At 39.5% G+C, this 22,069-nt stretch overlaps 1 long non-coding RNA gene across 1 annotated transcript; it reads left to right on the top strand.

Annotated features, from left to right (window-relative positions):
• The first annotated feature begins 649 nt into the window (after positions 1–649).
• LOC135327288 (uncharacterized) lies at positions 650–16,381 on the top strand. Its single transcript, XR_010387391.1, has 3 exons — positions 650–1,694; positions 10,041–10,107; positions 16,345–16,381. It is a non-coding gene; the product is annotated as an uncharacterized LOC135327288 (long non-coding RNA).
• The last annotated feature ends 5,688 nt before the right edge of the window (positions 16,382–22,069 follow it).

Raw genomic sequence — 22,069 nt, 5'->3', positions numbered from 1 at the left:
GCTGGATTTCAATAACTGTCATCACTGAACCCATTTTACAAGCACTGAATTCTATCTTATTATTGCCATAGCCACAAAAGAAGCTACAGCTGCAACAGAGGATGACTAGTCATTTAGATATTTAATAGTTCTCCCTCCAGTCTGTTGCTTTAATGACAGAATTTTCACTGAACCGGTAATTGCGGGCAAATTGCTATTCAGTACTTGGTTTATCTTAATTGCTTTAATAGGTCCACCACTTGGCTTGTTTACTACATCCACGTTCCTGGAAAACTGACACATGCTTCATGAAACATTTCTACTGGCCAGTCCTATTATCCCCACAATCCATTAAGGCGATTGAGCTATGTCTGCTAAATTAGAAGTTGGTAAGATTTTATATCAGTTTTACCTTTGGTGGGAGTTTGTGGGTGAAATAGTTATGTCTGCATAATAAGCTGTATTTAAATTATTGTTTAACCTGCTAAAAGCTTCCTACTCTGACCCTTATTAGTGCACATTATAATTAATACGTACATTATCAAAAACATATTCTTCTGAAGCTCTTCCCAGTCTTGAGTCATAAATAAAAAGCAAACATATCCATTTTTTCTGGTTCAGCCACCAGACCAAGAAATGGGAAAAAATAGCTTAACTCAACACCAAACTTTTTTGTTTCAGTTTGAAAGGTATTTTTAATGTTGAACATCTTTAAATATTTGTTTGACAAGAGAGGGACAATAAGAATGACTGGATGATATTTCAGGTCTCACTTGTAAAGGAAGCTACCTCGCATCTCTTCTCTGTTCCAGTAAATGTTTTCATATTAACATGCAGTAGAAAAGTTGCACCAGAAGGAAGTCAGCACACAGCATCCTTGAGATGCCTGACTAGGCTGTTCCAAGATGTGAGAACCATGGTTGTGATTCATGTTTGACTTGGACTTAAACCTTCATCATCTACATCCCAAACAGGAACCAACAGAATATGGGCTATTACTGGGGAAAAGGAATGCATCACTCCCTTTTTTTTATTGTTGCAAGTGGTACCTAATTTTCTTTCTGAATCAAATCTCTAAGGCTGGAATATTCATGTCTGGAAAATGTCAGAACTATTCTTGTCGACATTTCCATTTCTTCATTTTTTGTTTCAGCCAACATCATTTGCTGAATTCACCTTAAATTCAAAAAGTGTTCTGACCAGGCACATATGGCCTATTTTTTTATTGAAGGAAGGAAGCAAGCAAGCAAGCAAGAATGATCCAGTTCTGTTCCAGAAAAAGGCATTTTACAGATGTTGTATGTGTGAAACAGGTTAAGGAATGTCATAGGAACCATGAGATGAGTTTTCCCTTCACTGCAACATATAGCCTATTTTAACAGCATACCCAACTACTGGAGAATGAAATTCATCTCTGTGTAGAAAATTGCACTTAAACTCTCAAAACAAGGCTTAAAAGACATAAATGGTTGTCTGTACTTCTTCCTGTTTTATCTTTTATATCTTCTTTTTATAGCTTTGCCTGAATCGAGCTGAAATTCCTCCCAAGAGGTTTGGATAAATATGGATACTCTCCTAAAGCTGCAGAGATGCAACATCTAAGCAGAACAATATTTGTTTTAACAAAGATTTCTTTCGAACAGAGAAATTCCTCTGGAGCCTGCCCATTGCAGCCTCATTTGCAGAAGTGCCCTCAGTGTGTAGGATACTTTCTGGTAAGTGTATTCCATGCTATGCCTCTTCACTCTTTGGTAGGCACAGCCATAAAAGCAATGTGAATTTTTGGTATTTGCTCCAGAGAATTTTCTTTTTGGTTCCATTTGACTGCTTAGGTGGAACAGAACAGACACATGGGAATCAAAAAGTATCATGTACACATGGGTGCTACATAAAACAAGAGACATTCATAATTTGTTTTGATTTGAACAGGCAGGCTAGCTTTGCTGAATTTTTATTTTCAGAAACGTAAGTATCATCAATGCTTTCAGTAGGCCATTGTTAAAAGATGCACAGATCTTTTAAAATGAGATCCAGTTTTTGGTCCAATCAGCTTTCAGGCACATTTTTTCCAAGGATTTGAATGTGCAAACAATGTCATGGAGCAGCATAACATAATGTTTATCAAGCATTACACAAAGCACCAATTAAAATCCAGTCTCGCTAGATGCTGAGTCTTTCCTATGAATCTGGTGAGAGCTGAGTTGTCTCTGTGCTTCCAAAAAAGTCTCAGTCTCTAGCAGCAGGATCAGGTAGAAGAGAAAACAATAAGAAGAAAATAATAAGAGAAAGAGAAGAAGTACACTTCCCTTCCCTTTTGCCTTAAAGATATTTGCTACCAACGTTAGTAATGTTGCAATGAAATTAAATCTATTCTACCATATGATATTCTCAAAACACATCCATATTGATTTATTTTCTTCATATAAAAAGTATATGCCTGTCTAGCAGAATGGCTGTATTGTAAAATGAGTAACTTCTGAGGCACGGGGAACTTGTTATGTTCTTCCTAGATCTCTCTGAACACACACAATTAAACTGTCAGTCTCAGCAGGCAGGCAGTGAAGAAGCCCTAAAACCACTGTGCTGCTGGTAAGGAAATGACTGAGCTCTGTGTGCAAGGAGAGCAGCGCTTCTTCACCTCTCTCTGATGAAGGACACCCCACCTGCCAGGATATACTGGAAAGCGAGCAGCCGCCTCCAGCACAAAACACCACCAAGTGGCCACTCACCGGGAGAGTGCGAAGTGCATAAAGCAGTTTGAGGGACTGCTGAAGGGAAGAAATACCTGCAAGAAAACGTGAGTGTGTTTGAAAAGGAGGAAGAAAGAGGAGGAGGAGGGGAAAGGACAAGATGATCTGCGGGATCAGAGATACAAGAGAAGAGATGTATGTGGCTCGCTTTGGAGTATCTTTGAGATTCTTTCTGCCAAGGCCAGTGGGGCCAAATTTTTTTCCTCGGCTCTTTAAAAATAAATTGGAATAAATTGGAAGCTGTGAGACAAGCCCTCACAAAATCCCTCTGATAGATGAGTAAACTCTCAAAGGAGGAAAATCAGGTGCTGAATGAATGAAAAGCTTCAGGCGTTCTGCCATAGACACAAAATGAGCCAACTTTATCCCTCCCTGCCCTGGGACAAATGGCAGAGGTGCAGACAGATTCAGAGGAATTGCAGCCATGCAGAACATACATCTTGGACTCCTTCTCCCACGGATAATCTCTGAACTACTGGGTGACACTGCCAGAACCTCACAAAACATTGCACCACAGGAAAGCAATTTTTTTTTTTAACAGAAAAAGGGAGATCAGGAAGAGGAAGCCCCAAGAAAAAAATATTTGAAGTATTTCAGCATGCTGCAGTATTCATTTCATTGTGGAGATCACAAACAGTACTTGATAGAGCAACCAAAGGTGCTAAAGTGTAATAGATTTGCTTCACTATTAAATTTTAAAGCTTAATTATAAAAATGTCTGACCAGCTCTAAGTGGCACCTTTACCTTTATGATAATGAGAGCAAGGAGCAAGGGGACTTAGAGACTGAACTACTCTTTCATTCCTTTAGATCAGCCCTTCAGATAAAGGCAAAAGCCTAAGTCAGGTAATTAAGAGAGAGTTTGAACTGCCAGTTTTTGAGCTGAACATACTAGATTTGTCTTATGCATGAGCAGGGGCTTATAACCTTGATATGATCCTTAGGACACACACTCATTAATGTCTGTCTAGGTCTATAATACTGATCTTTCTTTACACTTTCATTTTTCACTCACAGGCTTTGAAAACTAGCTTTTTTGGCTTGCCTTCTGCCTTTTCATCCATTCAGGAAACCTGCTCACTGTGAACTCAATGCCAACTTCATGTAGAGGGCTAGCACATGATCTATGGACTATTTGAAGCAGAAAGGAAACTTAGATGATACACAGTCCTTGTACTAATCTTCCAAACACATACATTATCTATTTCTGTGACTACACCTGAGAGAATAGTAAGAAATATTCAATGTATGTTGAATTTAGGAATGTAAGAGCAGCCACAGCAGCTCTGACCAGAGGTCCTTCCAGCCCAGAATCCTATCTCTGACAAGGCCCACGCTTAGCAAAGGGAACAAGAACACAATAAACATGTAGAGATACTTTCCCAAAGCACCATCCCAGCCAACAGCAGTTTGCAGCTTCCTGAACCATTGGTGAATGCTTTTATTTCTTAGTCCTCATTACGTTTTTCTTTCATTAATTCATCTTATCACTTTTGGAACCCATGTAAACTTTTCAGGTATAGAACTGCACATCCCTCAGCCAGGCTTAATTTTGCCAAACTTCAGCCGTCTAGATCCTGAATGTCTAGTCTAAGCCATTTTTTTTCTGTCAGCTGGGAGAAACAGTCTATTCAGAGGGAAATTTTACTCATCCTAAGACAGGTATCACAGATATGGGATAAATTGCCTTCTGGAGGTGCCTGTTTCTTCCTCCACTAACTTAGGAGGGAGCCTGATGTATATACATTTGATGCCTAACTTCTGACAACTATAGTTAGGTGACGCAGATTCCTTACCAAAAATATGCCTCTGGATTGCAAAGATACTGCTGCCGTTAATGGCTGATTCAAGAATCACATAAAAAAGAGCTAAAAGGGACCTTAAGAGGAGTCCATTTAACAATATAGAGATTCCCAAGCCTCTGATCTGAGTATTCCCATTGTCCTTTAGGATGGAGCTGGTTACTGGAATGATCTACACACAGTATGTAGTTTCTTAATAAAGTTCAGGGCTTTTCCTTTTGCAAAGGAAACTGAAATGAGTACAATATTTGACAGCATACTTGACATTTCCAAGAGAATGCCCTATATAATAATAATAATATGACTCAGAAAATCTAAAACTGATTATGTGGTGAACTGTTAAACGAGAATCTGAACAGAATTTATAAAGGGGGAGCTCAGACAAATCTTCAAGAAATACAGTCTGGGAAGAACATTTAATGTCACAATTATCCATCAACTTGATAAAACAAGTACTCTGTTAATGAAATTTTATTGCTCTTATTGCTTTCTGCTTTAAAGATTAGAACATCAGAAGCAAATTTTAAGATGCCAGGTTTGTCAGAAAGAGGGGAGGGCGCATGTAGTAGTAAAAGTCCCCGCACAAATTTCTGAGCCAATTCCCAGATCTTAACTTTGCTGCCTGCACTGGAGAGATGTGCAGAGACCTCAGATTATTTTTCATCAGACTATTTGAGAAAATATAGCTCCACCCTCTCCAGCTACTCAATATAAGCAGTCCTCACTGGCTACAAAAGTTGGCTGCTGGTTGGCTTCTGCAGAGAGCAGGATGAGGAAGACTTTACTTATACTCTGTTTTTCTGTAGAACCAGCTATCACCAGGCTTCAAGCAAATGAGCAAATGTCATTAACATTTGTTCTGCAATCTGATTCACTGTGGCATTTTCATCCCAGTGTAACTTTATCATGTGTCTGCAGAAAACTGGAATGACACAGGAGTTATTCCAACCCTGGTTATTTAGAGCTCCGCAGATATAAGCCGGGTGTGTTACAGTAGGTCTACTTACGTAAGAGGGGTGCCTTGTGCTTTACAGCTCATGCCAGAATTCGGAAAGGCCAGCTGGCCAGCTGCTTTCGGTTTGTATTACACTACTGCTGGCTCTAGCATGAAACTGCCTCATCAGTTTTGGAAATCCCTTTGGAGTTAGTTCCACATGTTGCTAACCGTGTGTTCATTTGCAGCAGCAACAGCTACTGCCTCAGCCACCAAATCTGGCGAGTGCCGACTCCAGTCTCACGGCTCACTCATTCACTGCCACCACTGAGCTGTCTCCTGCCTGGCGCGGAAGGGTGCTGCTGTGCTATGTGGTCTGCTAGTTTCTTGGCTCAAGCTTTCAGTGGACTAGGAGCAACTTTAAGCCTATCAAATGTGTTTTTGCTCCATCTCTACACGCCCAAAGGAAAAGGAGAGCATGTGGAATGGGGACTGTGCAACAACACTGGCTCCAGTGGGGATGCCTGTGAGATACCTCTGGGGATGCCTGGAGAGAGAAAACAAGGGTGTGAGGAAGGGGAAGGGGAAAGGAAGAGTTCCTTCACTCACATCTTCTTCTGATACGTACAGGAACAGGAGCTGAAGGATGTTCAGCCCAACGTGTCGGTATTACAAAGCATCTGCCAAAGGACAGTGAATACCCTTAGCATCTGCCAAAGGACAGTGAATACCATTATCTCTATTTTGCTATACATTTTGTCCTTTGCAGCACAATTTAAAAACGTGTGAAAACTAGGACCAGGGTTTTCAGAAATAGAGACCTGAAGTTGGCACTACATTTAGACAGTGGCATAAAATGGTCAGTGGTAGCTGCAGTGTGCTCAGAAGTTTTCAAAGCAGCCCACTTATGTAAGTGTCTCAACACCAACTTGGCTGCTCAGGTCTGTGCTTCTATTTCTGAAACTGTTGCACAGTGATCCTGCTTCCACCACACTCCAAACCCCATCCCTCCCTGCTCATTAGTTTCTGATTCAGTAGCCAGACAACTAGTGTTAGGTTTAGGTGAACTGCACATAGTTCTTTTAGAGCCTGTTACCACCTTTCACTGCTCAACAGCTGGGCAGATTAACATTCAGAGGGCACATTCAAACAACCACATTTTGCTTCATTACTTTTAAGTAATAAATACAGTGGATTCTGAAAGTGCTCCCAACCTGTTTCTCACTCTTTATCGCTTTGATACAATAAACCAGTGTCCCAACCAAGGCATATTTCTATTACGTTCAGCTTACTTCACCGTGAAATGACTCAATTCAGCAAGTGAGTTTGAGATATATGCTGAAGGCAATGTAAAACAGCACCCTTTCCAAGTGTGGAAAAAGAAATGCAGTTCATAAACAGAGTAGAAACTGTATTTAAAACAATTTCTAATGAAATCTAGGGACAGTGGAGCTTGAACCAGGCAACATGCCCCTGACATCAGCACCAGCTTTCAATCACATTGTCTATGGGTCATATATTTCACTGAGTCTCTGAAGAAATGTTAAATCAATAAAATACCTAAAGGTTGCCGACGAATCAGACAGTGTTCTATAAAAAGCCAACCATTATTGCTGAGGGGCAGCATAAGAGCTGAGGAAATATTTGCAAGGAAAAGGCCATCCATCCCACTGGAGCCCATTCATACTCTGTCACCTGGCACATTCCAGCTGACGCTGGCAAACAGCAGCAGTTATTGTATCTGCCCGCTTCCCTCGCTTCAGCAGCTTTCCTAGACGCACTAAGGTATCTTCCAGTCTGTCAATTTGATATCTAGAGTGCCTTCCCCTCCCTGAGAGTGTTTTTAGCATCATGATGAAAAATCAAGCTTGCTTTGGCAACATATTCACCAATTAACATTTGGAGTACATCAGTATCCATTTTCCAGATTGCACATTCTATGTTCAGCCTCTGAAAAGTCACAGAATTATCTGTACCCATAGCTAGGCACTTTTTCAAACACCGCAGTAGATCTTTGTTTTAGTTGTTTATGGATGTACCACAGGGATGCAATCTTCTTGCTGAGGAAAATATACAGAGGAAAATAAAATACTCTGTGAAAGCAAACTTTGATATTCTGCTGTGAATCTAGAAATTTAGCTTATTGGTATCATAAAAGAAGATGTTTGCTTCTTCTTTCCTCCACATGCTGAGATCCCTCTTAACTAGACACATTAATGTGAGCGGAGGCCTCAGAAAATCAGACTACCATGCTCTCCTGCCTCAGTTTTCACAGCTGTAAAAATACATGAAGGTGTTCATTTCCTCAACTCCTGCAAAACACTCTGAACTTTTGGGGCTGGCAATGTTAAAGAGGGCAAAGCAGACTGAAAGCCAGTTCGGTGTTGGTGTGGAAGCTGAGCACTACTGGAATAAAAACAATTTAAATCCATGGCAGAGGCTAGGATTAAAATGCCTATTTCCTGACGTTAACACTAAACAAAGTATTCTCTTTCCAGTCACAGTAGCATACAACCCTACAGTAGCTTCCGAAAATAATAATTAGTTCCAGAAGAAGTGTATATTATGTATATTATGTCTTCTCAGCACAGTTTTCTATCCTGCTTTCCAGTTGCTAAAAATACAAATTGTTCATGGTGCTTTCAATATCCATTTAATTCTCTTGCAAACAGGATGTCTTTGACAAACAGGGTTTTTCGTCAGGCTTCAACCAGCACGGTGTCCAGCTCCATCACCTACAACATCACAGTCCTATGAAGATGTATCCTCCCACTGTTGCCACCAACATAGATGCAGAAAACAGGGCCTTATTCTGCTCACTGTCACTCTCCTGTGAGCTCCCTGGTTTGAAAAGGGCAATCTCACTGACGTTTCACTAGTCACTTCAAATGACGAGCCAGTTCCAGGGAGTTCCAGGCAATTTGGGGGCTTTATGCTTATCCCACTTAAAAATGTACTTTAAGTTTTATCTCCAGTCTTTACCTCTCTTACCATAAACACTTCCATGGTGGATTTTGGCAAAGGATTTCTTGGATCTTGGTATGTAACTAACTGTCAGATAGATTGACTTCTAATATGTACGCGTGCAGAAACATAGGCACCTAGCAACGCCAAAGACACCACTTCTGAGCAGATGACTTTGTGGGTTGCCAAATGATCACCAGCCAAATGTACACCAAAATTGTTTCCATTATTTTATAGGAATGCAGTCCATAAAGATGCACAGATTTCAAAATGGTTACTACCACATGTATTTCAACATTGTTCTTGTTTGCAGATGTTTATTAAAAGCTTACTTTTACCTACCCAGTTCTCTAGAACACTTGCATCATTTTTTTTCTCTCCTTCGATAAACGCACTCAACTCTCACAATTTATGCATTTCAAGTTTCTTTCATTTCTTCATACCTTTACTAGGTTAGACTTTGAGATACTGGGCAATAAGAAACATTGTCAGATAGCATACTGCTAATGTCTTTCCTTGTAAATACATCAGACGTTTTCATTAAGCTTCGCCGTGATATTTTCCCCCTTGCAATTACCCTTTTAATTCCAATTGTATTCTATCATTTTTCTGGGGAGATGATTTATTTTATACTCATTTTAAACACATTTCTGGAAAACAGTCATCCTTTTAGTCATAATAATTAAAAAAAAATCTGCAACATAGCACTTCTAGTCATTACACTGTATTCCTTTCATACAGCACTGATTTCTTTTTCATTTTCAAAGCTGATGTAAGTGGCATAAGTGAGAGGGATGACGAACCAAATTCAGTCCATAAATCTCTTCAACTTAAGAGAAATTGAACTAATAATGAATTAGGCCTAACTGCAGCTCTACTGCAGGAATGCAAAGCACAGCATCTTGAATAATGTGTGTGTTGTTTAGGAGTGAATATTTACAGAAGATCAACAGATACGGTGACTTATTTTCTTTTTTACAGATTCTAATTCCCAGGATGCCATTAACAACAGCGGCTCACTAAGTTTTACAAAAATAGGTGTTCCTCTATGATCCTCATCCAACGTAATATTTGTACCACTCTTGCACCAGTGTTATTAGTATTAATTCAGTATCAAAATTGCAAAAAATAACTGCAAGTTGTTGGGTTCAGTATTTAACAGGCTTCAAAGTGAGTACAGATCATACCTTGAGTAGACTTTTCCCCACAAATTTCTGTGGAGTGCATCTTGGTTGTATTGTTATGAAAGATATGGGGCACACTTTAAATTTGCCTTTTTAGATGAGCAAGGCTGGTATGTACAAGCCTCTAAGGGCAGGGTGAATCTTGCCACTGATTTCCGGAGCTGCTAGGCCAGGCCTTGGGAAGGAGGCTTAAGAGATTCCCACTGATTCCTCCCGAGCCCTCAGGATGCTGAGCACAATGTAACTGCTCATGTTCGAATGTTTAATAGAAGCTGGGAAAAACAGCTAGATCTTCATTCCTGGGATGCTGAGAGTACTATGGGGAAAAGACAGTTAAGATTCTAACTAAATCAACATTCCTGCAGTAATAAATTGAGATGGTGGTAAAACATGTGCCACTTTTATAACATTATTTGTGTTTCTTCAGGCTTGGGATATGGTACGGTAGTGATATCACCTCTATGACTGAAGTGTGTCAGATCCAAAGTGGATAGGTAAGTCTTTCTGTTTTGAAATAAACTGACAATTGAAAAAGACATATAAAAGATGAAATCTTTAAACAGCTGACTTTATACATACAAGACCTTTTCATATAAAATATTATGGCACATATCTCTGTCTTTCCCCATATTATTAAAAAATTAAAAATTGACTCAGTTTGATTATGATTTGAATCTGAGCTGAGAAGACAGAGGCTGTTCTGCTACAGGTAACTTAGCCAGCTGCTCAGTGAGTATAAAATGATGTAATTCTATTGTATTTCTTAGGGTGAGGTTTGCTTTCCCTTCTCTAGAAGAATGTTGCTCTGGTATTGGGATCAAGGAAAATAAGACTAGGCAGGCTTCGCAATTGCCCACTGCCAAGAATAGTCAAGGATAGTTTTGGACCATACTCCAGGAATAAACTGCCTAAGTTCACTCTATTCCCGATGGGTCACAGAAAGAACTAGCTACCACTAGATTCTCACAGGACAACCTTCTGAAGGGAGCGTGAAGAATTAGGTGCCCCAATGCGTTGTGTCAAGCAAGGTCAGAAAGAGGGAAATTAATGTCACATTGCAACTGATCTTTTTTGCTAAGTCCAGTTCACAGTGTCATTCAGGTTCAGTTTCAAATGAAGTTAAGCCAGCAGGGTTCAGGTCCCTGAACCACTCTTCTCATCTGATTAACTTTGCTTATTATTTGACAGCTTTCAGGTGTAGTGCAGTTTGCTGGAAAGCCTCTGGTCACTGCAGTATAGAATAATGCATTTTAATTATGCCATTTCACCTTAAATCTCAGCTGAAAACAGCTGTTCCCTTCACTATAACTTGCCGTGACTGTCTCCTTCTGCTGTTATTTATCTCAGTAGCTGTATTATTTGACTTGTAAAGCATTTTGGAATACAGTTTCTCTGGAGAACACTACTAAGGGCAAAATGAAGTGGTACTTTTAAATCACATTTCACTGATTGCTTTGAAAAGCTTCTAAAAAATCTCATCTGATGCTTCCCTTGCAGTCATTCTTTACACATCTATTCCATAACATGACACAGAAGGAATTTTAGGCTTCAATCGTTCTACTTTCTGACTCTGGCAGCTTCTGGAAACCTTTTAGATTGAAGAATACAGGACGGTTTGTCATCTTGGTAATGATGCATTTTTAAAAGGTGTAGCTAGTGCAAGAAGAAGTTACATGTACCTTTTCTGCGTCAGTGCATCTTTCCAATTAAGCAAGAGTCCCTGTTGCTGCAGGCTCGACTGGTCAGATAATGGACTGCAGTGAGATATGTCCCAAGCTAAATGCTGCAACACGGACAAAATTAATGCTGGGAGAAAAATGACATGAAAAGTAAAATTAAATGGAATGACTCTAATGCAACTACATAATGTGCTTCTCAAATGTGAGAAAAATGAGAAAAGCATTAATCTTTTAACATTTAATAGGCTGAATTCATCCCCAGTTTATATAGTCTGTTAGAATTTAATAGAAAAGTGAAAAAAAATTACAAGGATTATTTCAGAAGCTGCAGAACTTGGTTGAAATTATATCCTTGCTACAGAACACTACAGGGTTTTATTTTTTTAAGGTATGAAGAGGGATACATTCTACACAGACATTTTATTGCTGCAAGACTTTCACATTTAGGGAATTCAAGCCAGCCTGTTCCAGCTTGATGAGTACAGAAGCTCTATTTGGCCCCTGACTGTCAAGTAACATACAACTAATTACATTATTGCTCTGTGATTGTTTCACTTCCTATTTTTCAGATACCTGGTCTATTTAAATTGAAAATTTCCTGAGATGAGGATTGCCATTTATTGCACGTATTTAGAGTACCCAGTTTAGTGGTGCGCTCCTTGTGACTCGATTTTTATTTTACCTTCAGTAGAAAAAAGAATAGGAGAAATATGGAAAATGATACTGTGCTTGATTGCCATTTACTTCAGCAGCGTACACACACGATGAGTAACTAGACTGATGAGTAAGCCTGGGGCAAGGAGACACTTTTCACACACACTGTGTAACCAGTGATGCAGGACAATCTCTTTCCTGAGCAAAGAGCAACCAGTGCCAAGTATTGAATGGTCTAGTGATCTGGCCATGCAGCAACTGAACCATCAAGGACTGCTCTGCTTGTGTGACCTCAGAGAAGTTTGTTTCCTACGATGACAACTCCTTTTAACAAACAAACCCATAAGCTTGTTTCCTACCATGACAAAAAAAGACAGGCTGCCCACAGAGTCTGTTTAGTTTTTAAGCTGAAAGAGTTCAAATTGCAATACACATGCATACCTTCAGATTAAAGCACCTTTTGATAGGCCATTGTGATCAGTGACTTCTCTGATATATAGCTAGACACAGATTTCAAGATCTTAAAAGGAGCAAGGGGTCTTACTTAAACATTCTTTGTGGGAAGCAAAAGTGCAAATGAATGAGTCATAGCTTCAGTTAACATGAAGTGCACTCTAATGGCCAGCCTCATTCTGTGAGATTCATCATTTAAAGCTACAAGTACTACTCTAGCATTAATAACTAGGGATTCACTAGTACAGTCATTCAACTTGCAGAGTTCAACTTGCTGGTTTAGCACAGGAAAGTACTCTGAGTCCCTGGCTGTCCTGACACACAAAGATTCAGGATTTATGGATACACCAGGCATCACACCGTATCCCCAAAAAACCTGTCCTAAAAGATGGCAGTGGTGGGTACTGATGGAACTAGATGCTTTACTTAGAGCAAATAAGCCTCTTTGCAACATGTATACAACAAAAATGGCATAATAGAAAGAAAATATGATCTACATGGAGAAACTTTCTCACCTCAGAAAATAATATATAATTAATTAATATAGCTCTGATTTTGCAATTCCATTGATGTTTCCCACTAAGGTTTTGGTGCGGAAAGACAAGGATTGTATGTTGACACTTTTAGTGAACTATTTCCTCACATCAATGGACTGATGATTTCGAGCTAATCGTTAATGAACTTCAAAACATTACAAGCCATAAGATTTCTCTATATTAATTTCTGCTTCAAGTCCAATGAATGTGTGTAATTGGACTAGAAGAAATTCATCAGAAGAAATCATCAAGTCCTGATTTTAAAAATTACTAATTGCCAAGGGCACCATTCTACATAAATGGTTCCAATGATTAATTATCTTCTTTGTTACAAATGTGCACCTTATTTCTAGTCTGAATTTGCCTATTCTCTGAATCCCAGTGTCCACCAGCATGGATAACTGCTAGGAAATTATCTTTTCTGATTCATTCCAGGGTGCAAACACAAAGCTATAGCAAGAAAAGCAACTGATGTCAGGTACTGGACAAAATAGATCCCCCCACAGTTTACACACTTTACTTATGCCCAGTGGATGAACTGGGGACAAAAGGTTTTACCTCATTAGAGATATGAATGGAAATCAGTTGCTATAATCTTCTTGCATTGAGAAAGGAAGGAAGACATATTGCTGTCCTAAGCAGGAGAACAGAATGCCTGAAAAAACAGGGTTTTGGTTTTATTTTTAAACAACAATTATTCACTAAACCGGACAACGTTGAACACAGAATTTGAGTACCAGGGAATTTGGTAACTAGGAAAAATCCACAGACTTTCAACAAGAAAAGGGCTGGATTCTGCAATAGAGGCGTATTTGAATGAATATGGAGGATGCTGCTGCCTTACAGACTCAAACACAACGCTAAGAAATAATGTACATATGTATTTTATACTGCATGACAATAGCTTACAGAACTATTCAACCAATTTATCTGCCTGTTTCAATTCACAGCATAGACTGCTAGTTCCAACCAGCACATACCACAGCTCATTTTTTTGCACCAAATACGAACAAAAATGCTTCCAGGTACTATAACAACATAGAAAATGATCATCCTACCTTTTACTAGTCTTAAAATTCTTAAGCATTATCTATCTGTCTGGATTTAAATTCTGAGAAGCCAAAGGCTTTCCTTAAAGGTGAAAAACAGCCATGCAGAAAGATCAGGTTTGAGAAGGAGAAGGATCAAGGCTGAGCCAAAAAGTAGCCACTTCATCCTGGACTGATGCTGTAATCGTAGGGTATAGTGAATGAATTGTAAACCTGCAAGGCTCACTTCCTAGTTGCTGAACCTCTTCTTACTAGATGACCAGCTAAAGGGACGCTGTCATTTATTCTTTAGCAGTGCTGACAATCAGCCTCTGCTTTGGGCCAAGGGACTGAGATGTGCAGTGGTATGCTCAGGAACAACAGTCATTTGGATAAGGGTGCCAAGTCAGGATAACTGCACAAATCATTGATTTTTATCTCAGGCAGCCAAACTATTTCTAACAGACTCCAGTGTTCGTACCTATTCTTCCAGTTTCTCACAGATTTCTTATGTATTCACATGATAGGAAGACATCAAGGTAGTCACAATGAAATTTACTTTTAAACCAAACAGTCACTCTCCCTCAACTCTGTATCACTTTTCTCCACTATTTCCCCAGCTCAAATACACAGAATTTACATCAATCTGTTTAAACAGACAGATCAATCTCTTCCTTTCACCTTAGAAAAAGATGAGGTGGTGTGTGCAATCCAAACAGTCTTCATTTTCCAGGAGCAATAAAGTCAATCTACCTGTGTTTTCATTGCTTTGCTTGCATGAGGTCCACACTGACTGCACTTTGCTTTCTGCCATCCCAGGCACAGAAGTTCCTATACAGCCTAAATTTTAATAACAGGTTATATCTGGATGGCAAGAAATTGTTTGTGGCTAAATCTGGCAAAGATCTCTGCTGCTAGACAGCCTGCCCGAGGCACAGTACGAGTAAGGTGAGTTAGTCAAGTTTGTAGCTCAATGGGATATATTTTCTGTCAGCAAAATTTGGTAGCACACTTGATCTCATTCTTGACTTCAGGTTTCCCCTTACTCTGCATCTCTACCTCCCTGTACTTTGTCAGCTTTTTATGAACTTTGAAATACTGCAAGGGTGAAGCACTTCCTTACATAAGCTGATGCTCTGACCCTCATCACCCAATATAACGATTGTGGGAGAGGTTGATTATTGCCAGGCATGCAATGCAGGAAACCCCATCATCAGTATTTTGAAAACATACAAACCCTTGGCAGATGCTAGGATGGGGCAGACAAAATGTGCTAAGTGCAAATCAGATGTCTGCAATTCGACCAGGTTACATCTGCTTGCACAGGATCACATCCCAGGGCAGGCGTAGGTCACAGGGCTGAAGAAAGCCAACCAACGCTGCTGCAAAACCTCTCTGCTTTTTCTCCACCTCCCTGTATCTGGTACACAAGGCCACAGAGACCACAGCAATCTGTAACTCCATGCAAGGAATACATGCAGTGCCACTGCCACTACAGGGAAGCGGTAGAAGAAAAGAAACTGGAGGTTTACTTCTAGTAAATCACTCCTGGGCCAAGGGACAAGTCATTTGCTAGTAGCTTCATAGAATGGGCCCAGATTCATCCCAGCTAACTTCAGGGACTCAGCTGAGGCATCTAAGCCCTAGGCTTCCTCTGTAACTGCCTTTTGCAAGGCAGCTCAGACAGTCTCTGGAGGGAAGTGAGTTGCTATGCTGCTAGCACATGTGCTTTGCCCGAGTGCCTCTGAGAAGTGGGGCCAATCTGGAATATGGCACCTTTTATTCATAACTAATGGACTGATAACCCTGTAAGGGTTGTGCTTCAGCATCCTACAGCCTGTTTTAGTGCTGACATGATGTCCTTTAACTCTCGATCTGCATTCTAGTTTCCCAGCCAGCTTTAGACATTTTGCTGAACCTGAGGATGAGAGAGGGCAAAGGCAGATTCGAATAAGTGAGAAGATCCTGGCAGTGACAGTAGAAGCGGTGTTTGAATTGCTAGAATAGCTAAGGACCCTAGTCCTTGACAAAGGACTCTGGATTCCACAGCATTAGAGGAAACTGCTAAATGACAGTTTTGAGTTTATATGTCTATTTTTCTAATTATCCAGCAGATAGGGATGGTTATTAGAAAAAATGGATTACTGTCAAAACTACTGAAGCTCTTTTTTGTTTTGAGACTGGGTTTAGATATATATTAAGTAATGAATACACAACATTTGAATATATATGGCCTAATTCTAATTCTAACTACTATGTTGCAAAATTGATCAAGAAGGTTTTTGATCTAACTTAAAAATAATGCAAACAGTGAACTGTGTCTATGCATTTTAAATAGGCTGAATGCATAATATCCTAATATTTTTCTTATTATTTTGTAGTAACTTCATAGTATGGGCCCATTATATGCAACACAGGTGAGTTGAACACTTTCAAAATACAACAGTTCTTTTGCCTGATCTCACAGAATGCATGCTTATCATATTACACTATGAATAGGATTGAAATATTATTCAGATTTCTGGTTTTCCCCACTTTCAACAGAACTACGTTCCATTTTAATGCTTAAAACAAGTCTGGCCATGAAATCTTTAGAAAGCAAAACACCAGCCATCCTCACTATAAAGCTGATCCTGATAGACTTTCATATGAGAAACGCTTCTTGAAAGTCAACAAACAGAACACAGACGACAATGAACACAGTTTGCAAGACTGGAACAAGTGCAAGAAATAACATACATAATAGCACTCCTACCTCGATAGATAAACAATCACTGTTACAGTTTGGGCACATGAGTGTTTTACAATGCCAAACAAAATAATTTTAGCCAATAACTGTGTGCTAGCTAACCTACATCATTACAAGATAGAGGTTTTTTTTACTACCAGATGGTTGTTGCTCCAATTGTGCTAGCCTGGATATGTGCTGACATCTAGTGGTCATTTAGAAAACAAATACATCCAAACGTTTATTAATTAGCAATAAAGAATAATTGTCTCAGATTCAAAAAGAAGTATTTTCCCTTGTCTCTCCTTTTTTCCCTGCAGTGCATTAACTGTGTTTATAGTTAGTCAAATTCAAGTGATAATTGTCCTTTTCAATATTTGTTCAAGCTGACGTTTTCTAAAGCACTATTCCCACTGACATCATGCTGAGTCCTTTGGGAAAACCCACCTGAAGGCATTTCTTGACTTAAAGTCAGCATGGTATTTAAGCACTGAATGTAAAATTGAAAAAGAGATAGATAGGAGTGCAGTTCTGACTGTCGGAAGCCACAGTCTGATCTGTATTACACCTGACTTCATCAGAGACACTCCACAGATATTCCTGCTAAATTCAGATCAGAATTCAGTCTTAAACAATTATTCTCCTATTAATGTAAGAAAAATACTAGAAATAGCCTTTAAATGATAAAAAGTCTTCTCTCTTTGATTTACGCTAATTTAGTTTACTACTATATTGAAAATATATGACTGTATTATAGACCACAATGAATATTTATGAAAGGACAGTCAAGACTCTACTTACAAACTTGCTTTCTACAGCATTTACTCCATCTTCATGGAGCACATATTTCTGTTCATCTGCAAAGTCGTGCATACAGTGCATCCCTGCTCAAGATAACTGAAAGCACTAGAGCTAGGTGGGAAGAAAGCACTAGATTTAAAGCACTGATTTAAAGTAGTCAGAAAAGGAAACAAAACATAGAAAATCAACTGCCTTTAGGAAAAATGCAGTGATCCAAGAAACCAAAAAATTTAGTTTTCTGCTTAGGTTTCTGTTGATTTTAGAGAACCCATCACTGAGAAAGGCTTCCATTATTTGACAAACAAAGTAATTCAGGGTTCTACCACAGTATGCCTGGTAGGGCTGGTGATGTTATGAAGGGCTCTGGTACAGCACATTCAAGCCCTTAAAAGGAAGGTTTATGACCTCTCTAAGGCTCCCTGAGACCATCTTTTACCCTCCTTAAATTTCCAAGAAATAGAGAATAATCTTGCAGGCTAGAGGCATAGACTGCTGCAGAAGACCCCAGGTCAGGAGAAAGGACATGAATGATATACTGAACTAGGATTAACAAGCTTTATTTTGCAAAAAGAAAATGGGAGCTGATCAGAAAATAGCCTGAACACTTGTGTTCACACACTGTCACACAGATCATCAGCATACACTTAGTGTTACCAAGACATGTATCCACCAGTGTCACTAACAACTCCATATGCTCAATTTCTTATGAACAGGTCACTATTTATTACCTTTGCATGAGGTTTACTGGAGGGTATTACCATTCAGGACACTGCTCAGCTGGTACCCTATAAAGAGTCTTTCCACAAAATGTTATTTTTCTTTTTTTGCCTTGATACAAGACCTGCTGTTGATTTATTGGCTCTAGCAAAGCACAAAGCCATAATTTTCTTTTATTGAACTCACTCTGAGTAACTCTACAGAAATGCAGATGGTCATCTTATTCTTATTCTTCCTGACAGGATAAATGCCACAACTCTGCTGAGAAAGACAGCAAAGCCGTCATCTATAACAGTAATTTAATATCTGTGTTAACTGCACTTATTTAGACATTTTGGACACAGCTTTTATGGGATCCTTCTCTGCTTATACGTTAGGACTTCACAGTATTAAGGCAGATTTGCATATCATGTATGCTGGCATCTGGATGTAATTTCTGTACTTACAGCAAATGAAATAGAACTATACTGTGCAGAAAATGCTGCCCCCCAACTGAACTCTGATCACAGCCAGTTTTCATTGTGCTTATTTGAGATACTGCAGTTTAATAATTTGTCTGTCTCTTCTGTTACTTCACACTTCAATTTTCAGGAGCATCCACACTGCAAATTAAATTCTAGATCTTCCAGAACCTACGAGCTTGAGTGAGAATAACTTTATTTAACTAGTTCATTGCCAAAGGAATTAAGGAGATGGCCTGAAGCTTCCCTTCCACCTCACAAATTAGGACTTGGGGAAGTGCTAGGGTCAGCATAATACACAATGTGCACTTTGGCTATTCTGGGGTGAGAAGAGTGGCAGTCACTAATTCACAGCACCTAGTGGAGTGCCCAGAGACATGCCCTGTGATCATCAGTGAGTTTTTTGGGAAAAAAGATATGAATATTAAACAGAAAGGATCAGGTGTTTTTTTCATAGGCATCCTGTCTGGTCCTTCCAAAGGACCCAAACAGACCTTAACAGCTGAATTTGGAAAGTGCCTCATTTTGTCACGGAATTGGCTATTGCTACAGCAACACCAATAGTACTTGGAGAATAATTTAAAAAAATAAAATACAGATCCAAGTCAAATCCAGTGCATTAGAGTATTTAAGTGTTTAGGATAAGGGGTGCTATACCTAGCACATCCAGTGAATGGATTCAGAGCAAAACTACATCCAACATCTGTTAATGCCACATTTTAGTATTGCCTTTTCAATCAGAGTAAATTATATAGCTTAAGTGTTCGTATCACCAATTAATCTCTCGTGAATCAGATCTGCATATTAGTTGCTTGAAATAGGCTTAATATAGCCATAATTGTACAAAACATGAATATCATTTTTCATAATAATTAGGTAGTCACGTTGCCTTTTCTCTCAATTTGTCTAAATGTTCATATGTGCATTAGAAGTTAGCAGTTAAATTTTATCCATACGACATCCCTCAGTTACTTTGGTCTGCCTATGGTATTTTCTTCTTAAAACACCAAAGCTATGCAAAGTATAGCTGTTCAATTTACAATGTATTACTTTCCTTAAAGGCACATTTGAGAAAACTGGAACTCAGTTCCAGCAAATCCACAGCAAGGAAGAATGTAAGATATTTCTCACTTCGAAAAAGGTATGGTGAGAGGAACCAGGCACACTGACCACTGGGTCCGGTCTCTGTAAGTTGAGAGCAGGCCAGGAGCGAGTGCCACAGAGCCTTGCAAGGGAACAGCATTGTGCTGGAACTACCCAAGCGTTATAATGCTCTTCCACAGCACAGCTTGATCAGCTTATCTGCCGGAAAATAAGACCCCAAAAGTGACAAAGAGATAATTACCCTGACCTCTGCTTGTTTGAAGCTGATAGAGAGAGAGTTGATAGCAGTACCATGAACTGTCCTCATGTTTCATTTGCTGATGTGTTGTAAACCTTTGACTTGCTGCCAACACTTAAGGTTGCCTTATGAGATAATCCCAGCTAAGAAGCTCAGTTTATATGCATCTTCCTGCCCTTCTGTTGGAGACAGGGGCATGATGCAGTTAGCTAAGAAACACAAAAACTCCTGAGCTATGAATAATGATCTTGAATCAGTTCCTGGATTTACAAAATGATGATCATGCTATTTAGCCTTGTATTTAATTTATAAAATACTTCTCCCCTGCTGGAGTCTCTAAACCCTTGATTAGACCACCAACAATTCCCTTATACACTTCCCGCTGGCTTTAATTGCCTATCCCCATCTTTTCAAGGATATTTTCCATAAGAAAATACATGCAGAAATCATGCGTTCAGAAACAAACAGTTACAGCTGCACTCTGTAGTAGATATAGGGATTGGCTTGCAACAATAACTTTAAAGATACTGTTGAAGCTTTATTAATCCATACTGTTGACAGCTTTGAATGCCAAATTATTGGTGCTGCACTGAACCATGAAACTATCCTATGAGGTACTAAATCCACCTTGAGTGGGCAATGAAGCCAAAGCTTTGATCCTCAAGGCTGACTTGAATAAATCATTATTTTTAAACTCTTTAATCTCTCATGCATTCATAACACATAATTTTAGTAATGCATTTGACTTACTTACATTTCTTATTACTTTAGTATCGGGTCCAACTTCTACCAGAAATAGAGTCAAAGTTTCCACAGGCTCCAATGAGTGGAACCAGTCCTGCTCTACTGTACTTCTGTACTGCTGAGAAGACAGAAATGCTATACCATCAGTGATCATAATTTTACCTTCTTTGGATGCTTTTTTTCCTTTTTTACTGTATTACACTGTAGTGTTTTCTGGAGACAATGAGCACAGTGACTGGGAGTCTGGAGGTCCTAAATTTCAGTTCTGGCTCCCATACCAGTTCATCAGAGATTTCAGCTTAACTACTAAAGAGTCGTTTCAGGTGCAGCAGTGAGCGTGGTCATCCTCGCCTTGATCTGCCCAACTTACAAACTTCCTTTGACTGCCAGAGAAAGACCACAGATAGGATACTCCACCATACCAGGCAGTGTCCTACACTGGCTCAGATACACTAAGCAGGGGATGCAGACTATGTCTATACTGCTAAATAAAGCTCAAGGCCCTGAGTGGTATTGCCTGGCCACATCTACTCTACATAGCATTTGGCCCAGGGTTTTCCTTTGGTCCCATTTAGTAGCCCAGCAGCCTGAATGCATAAATGTTATCTGTTTGTGTATTTTACTTGGTTCAGAGAGTTTGGAATAATGTGAGGGCTGTATCATAACTCACCAAAATAACATAACAGCATGAAACGGAGCATACAGGTTGCACGCTCTGGGTGTAGCAGAAGTCATGAAGGTGCAAAGCACTCTAGGATATTGTTGGAGGACTGTGTTGGGTGGGGAAAAAAAAACTGGTTCTGACAACCCAAAAAAGTTCCAGGCTATGAAACAACTATCAAGCATTAGGGACAATCAGCAGCCCTGGGCCTGAGTTCACTCCCTGGCCCCAGTCTGTTCAGCAGTACAGACACAGCCATGGAGCCCTACATGCTCCCAGCTGCCTCTGGTCCATAGGGCTCACTGACCCAACAGTCTGTATAGGGCTGCCTCAGAGTCCTCCTCAGTGTAGATAAACCTCCAATGCAGCCAAATGCAAACCCAATGCTCCTGCCTTTAACACAGCGATAATAACATTTACACAATTATTTCCTGTGAAGGTCACCAAATTAATGTTAACACACCACTCACTGTATTAAAAAATAATAAGATTTTTTGTGAACATGTATCCTGAAAAAAAAACAGTCCCAGTAATCAGAGAGATGTTTTATACCACTGCAATTGCTAACTGTACCTGTGAGTCTGTAAAACACACCCAGTTCTGAACCTGCCCCAAAATCAGAGGCCAGCTAAACTGGAAAAAAATTAATCCC

The sequence above is a fragment of the Dromaius novaehollandiae genome, chromosome 2 (assembly GCF_036370855.1).
Source record: "Dromaius novaehollandiae isolate bDroNov1 chromosome 2, bDroNov1.hap1, whole genome shotgun sequence".
Classification (NCBI taxonomy): Eukaryota; Metazoa; Chordata; class Aves; order Casuariiformes; family Dromaiidae; genus Dromaius; species Dromaius novaehollandiae.
The sequence above is the reverse complement of the archived record's forward strand: the minus strand, read 5'-3'. Positions and strand labels throughout refer to the sequence as shown.